At 50.7% G+C, this 8,411-nt stretch overlaps 1 long non-coding RNA gene across 1 annotated transcript; it reads right to left on the reverse strand.

Moving 5' to 3' along the window:
• Positions 1 to 623: 623 nt before the first annotated feature.
• On the reverse strand, positions 624 to 6,633 carry LOC127488319 (uncharacterized). Its single transcript, XR_016220303.1, has 2 exons — positions 5,035 to 6,633; positions 624 to 4,823 (listed from the first exon to the last, which is right to left on the reverse strand). It is a non-coding gene; the product is annotated as an uncharacterized LOC127488319 (long non-coding RNA).
• Between the last annotated feature and the right edge of the window lie 1,778 nt (positions 6,634 to 8,411).

Here is an 8,411-nt window from a genome sequence, read left to right on the forward strand (position 1 = left end):
GGCAGGGAGGCGGCGTTGGTCAGCTTGGGCGAGAGTGGTCAACAGTGGAGTTGAGAAGCTGGCGTTGGTCAGCTTGGGGCAGGAAATTCGTGGCGTTCCAGGGGACTGGTGCTGGGGAGAGGGGCGTGATCACCCTGGGCCTGTAGCAGAGAGTGCACCCTAAGGGGTTCTGCTGAATGGTGAGGGGCCCGTGCCTGACTGTGCGGGTGTCTTGGTGCGCAGGGAGCGGTGAGCTGCTGGGACATAGCCAGGGGCTTGCATCAGGAGCTCCGAGGAGGGGCTCAGGCCAGCATAGTGCGATGGCCTGTATGGGTGCAACTGGAAATAAAGTCAGAACTGCTTTAATAAAGCGAGGTCCAACGTGGAATGCCTACATGACAGGCCAACTCTGCCTGGAGGTTTGTTTGTTTTTTCTGGAATAGCTATTTAGATACCAAAGCACACTAAATACTCGTATCTCCTGGCTGTTGGTAAAAAAAAAAAACAAAAATGATGACTATCTCCTTGCCGAGGTCATTAGCAATCTATTTGTGTTTTAACACCTGGAACCATTGTGTTTTTACAAGAAAGGAGGGCGAAATTGTAGTGAAACACAGACAAAATAGATGCCCATAAAACCTCCATAAACTTAAAAAAATTATTTAATGAATCACCGGGTTCTTCAGGGGTAACAGCGGTACTAAACAAATTGGATGCAGAATATGAGATAAATAATGTTTTAATTATTCACAGAGGTTGCTGTGGGTCTGTGCCAGAACCAAACTTGTAATAATACGCTTTGTAAAATCTGCCCAGTACTTCACCGCGATTTAATCACAGTGTTGTGTGGACGGTCAATAACCAAAGAGCAATAAAGTCAAATTAAGCACAGTGATCATCAATTTCATCACAAGAGAAAAACTGAAAAAAAAAAATGAATAAAAAGTTAACAGTGGAGAGATACGTTTCTGATATCTTTTCTACTGAAAATTTTATCGTGGAAAATTCTCACTTTATCTGAGTCTGCACACCTTCACCCAAGGCAAAGAGCAACACGTTGCTGGGACACAGATTTAAAATTAGGAAGGCGATGCAGCTTCAGGCCTCGTTCGGCTGATTCGTGGTTTTTGTAAAGTTTTGTAAGTTTTGTAACTTGAGATCCTGCGTGCGGCTTGCTGTAAGCAGGAACTGTCCACGAATACGGAGGAAGCGCGTCTGTCTCGGACTTCACACACGAAGACGTCCAGTGCCGCCATTCTGAAATGACGACTTCCATCTAGCAGAATGTAATGTCACTGCGACTGGAGAAAACACACCTCCCCGGGGTGAAGAACTCCCAAGCCTGAGGTCCACGGGGCTGTGGCCAGTGCACACCACTGGACCTGGGCTGTGCGTGCAGGCTGTGGCCAGCGCACACCACTGGACCTGGGCTGTGCGTGCAGGCTGTGGCCAGCGCACGTCCCTGGTCATGGATTTGTGGATGAGCTGAAGCTCAGCTCCTGTCACCGGCCGTGGCCATGGGTGCCAGCTGGCAGCCAGACCACACCGCTGGGCTCGGGCTGAGTGGTACGGGTGGAAATGGTTGGGTGAAACCCCCTGTGTCAGAGGTCATTTCTTCTAGTAAAATTCAGATGATGTTCACAGAACAGGGACATTTGAAGACAAGAAAAGTTGCAGCAAGAGTGACCTGGGGCTCTACTCCTTCCTCCCAAAGATGGGTCTGCCTGTGTGCCCCAGCCCCGCCTCCCTGGGCACGCTGGCTCGGTCACACTAGGACCACGTGCCTGGGTTCCCGCTGTCCCAGCATGAATCTCCTAAGAAGGCGAGCAGGAGCAGATGTGGACAGTTACACTTTCTGTATGAAATCGCCAAGTAAGTTGGCTTTGTTTTGTTTCTATCACGAGATAGGATTTACAATATTTCCTGTCTGTTCCAAGTTGACCTGGAGGTCTTTGAATGCGGTGATATCAACATGGGTCTTTAATATGCATGTATCAAATAAGAGGTTTCCTGAGAAATGGATATCTAAATCTCATTTATTTCTTCCAGTGTATTTTATATCTTCTGTTAGTACTAAACATTTATAAAGATTTATTTATTTACTTGAGTTACACAGAGAGAGGAGAGGCAGAGAGAGAGAGAGAGAGAAAGAGGGTGGGAGAGAAAGAGAGAGAGAGAGATCTTCCATCCACTGGTTCACTCCCCAGATGGCCTCAACAGCCGGAGCTGTGCCGATCTGAAGCCAGGAGCCAGGAGCTTCTTCCAGGTTTTCCATGCGGTTGTAGGGGCCCAAGGACTTGGGCCATTTTCTCCTGCTTTTTCAGGCCACAGCAGAGAGCTGGATCGGAAGTGGAGCAGCCAGGACTCAAACCGTTGCCCATATGGGATGCCGGCACTGCAGGTGGCAGCTTTACCTGCTATGCCACAGCACTGGCTCTCTATTAGCACGAAACTTTATAAGTCTAGATATTTTCTAAATAATTTTGCGGTATCCTATTGAAACTATGTAAATTCTCCGAAATTTATCAGTTCACATTAAGACTGATCCTAAACATCACCAGTAAATGTTTTATAACACAGTAACCCCATCAGGATGTCGGTTTCTGCACACTGAAAGCTGGGAAGATTGTCTGCATGTCCACGAGTGTATCGAGAGAACCGGATTCCTCAGGTGCGCGCGTGCACACACACACACACACACACCCCCACCACGGAAGTACTGAGAGAATCCTAATAGATGATTTGCTAACTGCTGCTACATGGAACGTCATACCAAGACCGAGAGCTGGAGCACATATTCATGTCGATTTTAAGTCACCAAGAAAACAGTAAAGGGGCATGAATCAGGGGACATACAGCTCTGGCACTGACCTGTCCCCGGCTACAATGACACAGTGGAGACTTTGAGCGAGGTAGAATTACAGAGAAGGCGGTAACAGCTGTACCTGGTGCTTCCCGTGACTGATGCGAACTCAGAAAGAACCATTAAGACGGCCCACGAGTCCGCGAGACCAAATGGAACTGCGTGTTTACCACCGAGGCTGCAAGAGTGATGCGCCAGCTGGCGTGTACCGAGCTTGCGTGTGCTGCCAGGGCGTCACGGGCCCCGCCCGCTGCAGCAGGCAGGACAGCTGCCTCTTCTCCCTACCTGGGCTCCTGTTAGGAGACCCTCGGAAGAGGGGAGAGAGGGAAGAGGAGGGGAGGGGAGGGGGGAAACGACAGGGAGAGGGAGGAGGGGGGAAATGCCGTGGACAGTTTAGCTTCTTTGTTAAAAGTAACGATCAGCCTTGAAGGCATGTTTCAGGCCGCAGGATAATGAAGTGAGCCCCTGAGCGCCGTGTGGTCAGGAGGACTCCATGTGGTTCTGAAGACAAACCGTGTCGCACTTGAAGAAAATCAGACGCCACAGGGGGACATTGGAATCGTCAAAGCTTCGTACGGGGCAGCTGTTGACTTTGTGAAAACGCGTGGACACCGCCAGTGAGTGCCCTCGTGCCCTGATGCCAGGACTCTCTCGCTCCTGTGTGCAATGCTCACTCGACACGTGCACACTCTCTGTAAGGCCGCAGCACGAGCGGAGGCCACGGGGTTCCCGTTGCTAACCCCACAGCCCGCTGCGGCCTGCCTTGCACCCTCGGTGTGAAGAGCAAGCGCGAGGATGCTTGCCGAAAGTCTCACGCTCCCCCGATTCTCAAACTCCCTTTTAGGGCGGGCTGGGTGGAACCCCTGCTTCGGAGGGCTTACGACCTACGCCCTGCTTGCCACCTTGAAGGGACTGGTGAGCTGCCGACCAGCAAAGCAGGTTTCCCTACTCCTAGCAAGGGAGCGGGGACAAAGAAGACGAAAGGCGAATGACCAGGACTGGGGGAAATCCTCTTCTTAGCAAGATGGGCTTTATGGCTCATGGATCACGTAAGTCAGTGTCCAAATGCACACAGAAATATGGCTCTGATGACACATTAATGAAGGAACAAGGGGTGCCTGAGTGAGGAACACCTGGCCCCCAAAATGAATGACTTTCGTTCCGTTGGCAGAGAAATCATGCGCTGAGAACCAACGACCATAAGCAAGGCCCCTCCAGAGAGCACACCGTGTCCCATGCCGTGTGTTCTTAGATGCCTGTGTGACAGACTCTGCTCACCAGCGCGGCGCTGACGTCCGTCCCACGATGGCTTATCGGGATGATGTGCAAATCTGCATTGCACCGGTCCCTTTGCCCTTCCTTGGCTGCACGTAATTCTGATTTAGGAGAAGGTCTCTCACTGCTTCTACATCTGCAGAACCAGCCTGGTGGAGAAGACCACAGAGCTGCTTGCGGTTTGCTCGAGTTTGGAAATCAACAGAAAATTAAGACCAAGTGCGGAATGCGTGCCTGAAAATCTTTTTATAGACGAGCTCGAGGAATGTACGTTCAGTGAGGCATGCCCTTTGAAAACTCTGTCCGCTTGTATGCTTCCCAGAAGCACTGATGGATAGCCCTCTTCTAATAGAAGACCAGCTCTTGGGTACATACCATTAACATATGGCCAATGTAAATGACACAACTGCGCAAACACGCGAACATACCTCGGAACAGGCGCTCCCTTCATGTGGGCAGGGCGAGCCGCTTGAACAGGAAACCCCCCGAGATGAAGGGGATGCTGCCGGCAGTTGCCAAGTGCAGAGCACTTTGATCCGCCCCCAGGCACAGTTTGCAGAGGGCTGTCCCTGGGCCCCATCTCCCCCATCCAGGTGCTGCCCACACCCCTCCTGCCCTGCGTGGAGGAGATGGGGGTGGGGGTCCCTCCGGTCTTTCCTTGCTGAAGGGGAAGCAGCTTCCTCACGGCAGATCGGTTACAGCACCACTGTTAGTGAGAACAGCGCATTAGCAGTGTCCAAACGATGTTCAACACAAAGACCCATCTAACCCTCACTGAGGACATCCCACGTGAGAGCCCGGAGCCTCAGGACAGCTGGGGTTTGCCTGAGACACCGAATATGGAGAGGTCAGATGTGCCCTTAGACACACTGGTCCCAGCATCCCACCTACCGCTCCCTGGGCCCCTCAGTGCAAACCTGTTCAGAAGTTATGTCATCGGAGGGGGCTTGTTCAGGTAGCCCAGGTAGCAAGAAGAGATGGCATACGCCCTTTCTGTAAGGGGATGAAGCAACGGATTAAAACTTAAATCTGAAAGCATGAATTTCAGATGGAGATGGTTCCTCTCTGTGAGATGCTATGCTTCTCAATTCGACATTTGCCATTTACAGAAGCCAAGGATGGGCACTTCCCATTCAAATGAACAGCTAATTTCTCACCAAGCTCCATAAAGCCAATGCAGAACCAAGGCTCATGGGAAGACCCAACTGGAACCACAGGAAGATCTGAATGAAGGCCCCTACTAAGTTCCTTCCAAACCTTTAGCTTTAAATGGACTTCATCCTGAAGCCAGGGCATCGTATTAACAGTGTGATTTTCCTGTCTTGCAAAAACTCTAGCGATCTTTTCCCAGTGACCAAGTATAGAGTTTCTCACTAAAAAATGCTTGTCTTTGGAAAAAAAGTTACATGATTTGTTCAGCAGCACTGCATCTGAGGACTTTTGAGTTCCACTAAGAAAACAACAATCGAACAAAACAATAGCCCTCCATGTGCCAATGGTAACGGATTGAGTAAAATTACTAAAAATTATACCAGCAGAGTCAGGATACAACTCAGGGAATATGAGGCAGACTTACGGAGTCATCCGAGGCAGCCCCTCATCTACTCTGATATCTGTGTAATTTGGATAATTTAAAATGCTAGAATTTTTCTTCATTAAAGAAAAAATAATTGCATGTATGTAAATTTTATTTTCCATTCTATATGCCCCATGCAAATTTAAATTTTGCCGAGTCTAACACTGCACAGTTGTTTTGCTAAAAGCTAGTATCATGGAAGCTAAAAACTTGAGAATGCTGTGGACTGATGTGTCTGGATTATGACTTCTCCCATTGGAGCGGGTCAACACCAACAGATCTCGCTAAGGTCAGGTAAGGGGATGTGAGAAAGCTGATTTAAATGGTGTGGCCCATTGAAGCTGTGTAATGGAAAGAGAGATAAATCCATACTCTTGGAGACAGAGACGACTTGAGGCCCTTAAGCCCGGCCCCTTCTTGTTATTTTGGATGCAAGTGGGGGAGCCGTGGAATTCCACAGCCTCGTGCAGGTGAGGCTCTCCCTTTGCTTCAGGCAAATCCCACGGCAACTGCGGATCGGACTCCGACGCCTTGTCCGTCTCCTTCCATCTCACTGCTACACAGGGAGAGAAATGCGTACTTCACTTTGCACGCACCCCAACCTCAGATTTCCATATGACACTAAGTCATTTTTGATTTCACTACAAGAAACCCAAAAAGGTCATCAGAATGAAAAGTTTCGTTTTCGTCTTTCTTTGTCATCCCCTCTTTTTTTCTTGAAAAACAATAAGGAAATATAAAAGTAAAAGCCAGGAGCCACACAGACAAACTGAAAAGCCCTGAAGTCCTGGGGAAAGTTCCCTCATCTGGGGTCTGGGCTTCCGTCCTCTGATGCCAGCACCCATCAGCCCTGCTGTCTGGCCTGCTCAGAGTCTCACGGCCTGCAAGGGACATGGGGCAGCTGTGCAGACGACGGCCGGCGTGGCCACGGGAGCTGGCACTCCCAGGCACCCCTCTTCCCCAGGGCTGAGCACTGCTCCTTAGCGGAGGTCTGCTTGTTGGTTCCCCAGCACGGTCCAGCCCCTGGGACTCGCCACAGCCCAGACGCCTCCCTCAGGTGGCCATGGCGACTCTGGCCTGCCCTCCAGTCGGCCACCTCTGCTGCTGTTCCAAGTCCTCCAAAGACAAGGTCGATGCCTCCATCTCCTTGTGCTTAACACCGACCTTGACCTTCATGGCTGTTGTGTGTGTGCAGAGGAACAAATCCGGCTTCATGGCAGAATTCCCTGTGGTACTCCTCATTATAAAACTGACCAAAATTGCACGCAAGGTCTCCGGAAAAACAATATAAAAAATGTACTGTAGACAATGAGCCTAATGTTGTCAGAAGGAAGACAGTGGTGGAACAATGCATTTTTTAATGTGACAAGCGTGTTCTGCATTTCTCTGTTGTCACTAGGGGTAGGAACATTGGGCGACGGGAGGATCCCTGTTTGAGTTGACACCTAGGTTTCTCCTTGTGGAAAATAGACCAGTATTACTCAGGACATGTGTGATCTTGAAGTTGGGGAGGCTGTATTTTGTAAATAGTTTTATATTCTTATTTCTATTTCTAAAAAGAAATATTTATTTTATCTGAAGAGCAGAGCTCCAGAAAGAGAGAGAGAGAGAGAGAGAGAGAGAGAGAGAGAGAGAGAGATTGGTCTTCCATCCACTGGTTCATGCACCAAATGGCCACAATAGCAGGAGCTGGGCAGATCTGAAGCCAGGAAGTCAGGAGCTTCATCCAGGTCTCCCACATGGGTGCAGGGGCCCAGAGACTTGGCCCATCTCTGTGGCTTTCCCAGGTGCATTAGCGGGAAGCTGGATGGGAAGTGGAGCAGCCATGACTCAAACCAGCACCCATAGGGGATGCTGACATTGCAGGCACAGCTTAGACGGCTATACCACAGCACGGACCCCTATTTATTTCTTAAGATACTTGTATTAGCTGAATTATCCACGTCTGGAACAATGAGGGGCTTTTCACTAGTGAATGAATGTGATGCATACTGGCACGAGAAAGCAAAAGTGTTATCAGTGAGAGAACGGGGAAGTGAGTGGAGCACTTAGTCCGTCACGTTCTGTAGGGAGGGCGGCTGACCGAGGCAGAGGGTCGGCGCCCAGGAAAGCTCTCTTCTTTGCTACAGTGAGGCCATCACAGGAAACGTTCCCGAACACCCGAGTCCAGATCCTTCAGCCGCGACGGTCACTCACCCCAGCCGGCCGCAGGGCAGTCCTCCCTCTGTGAACCAACCTTCCTGTTTAACCAGGACGCTTCGCACCGGCACAGCCAGGTGCTGAGAATCGCTGGCGGGGTGTCTACGACGACCTCTGGACCGGAGGTGGCTCCTGACTGGCCCCACGTGTCAACGCTTCTCCTGTGGCCTCCTTTGCAGGAGTCTGTAACTGACATAAACAGCACAAGCCAGAGCAGCTCTCAGGGGTAAGAAGATGCAAACAGCACGTCAGCTAAAGCTGTTTAGAGGGGCTGATGCGTAGCCCTGACCCCCGGTTTCCGAAAAGCGGTGCAGTCCTCTCTGGGGGCTCTCAGCCTCAGCACAGCACCCCGGTGTCAGGGTTTAACTGGGCGCTGCCGGAGATGAGTCAAAGCCCCACCCCCGCCCCCGGCTGCGAAGGTGTGCTGATTGGGAAATGGAGCCTTTGCACGTGGTGTCAGGCTGTCCTGCATCACGAGATGCCCACGGCAGGGTCCTTGTGAGCCGAACAGCTCTATTT

Source organism: Oryctolagus cuniculus, chromosome 14 (assembly GCF_051225735.1).
Source record: "Oryctolagus cuniculus isolate XC-2025 breed Fujian yellow rabbit chromosome 14, ASM5122573v1, whole genome shotgun sequence".
NCBI lineage: Eukaryota > Metazoa > Chordata > Mammalia > Lagomorpha > Leporidae > Oryctolagus > Oryctolagus cuniculus.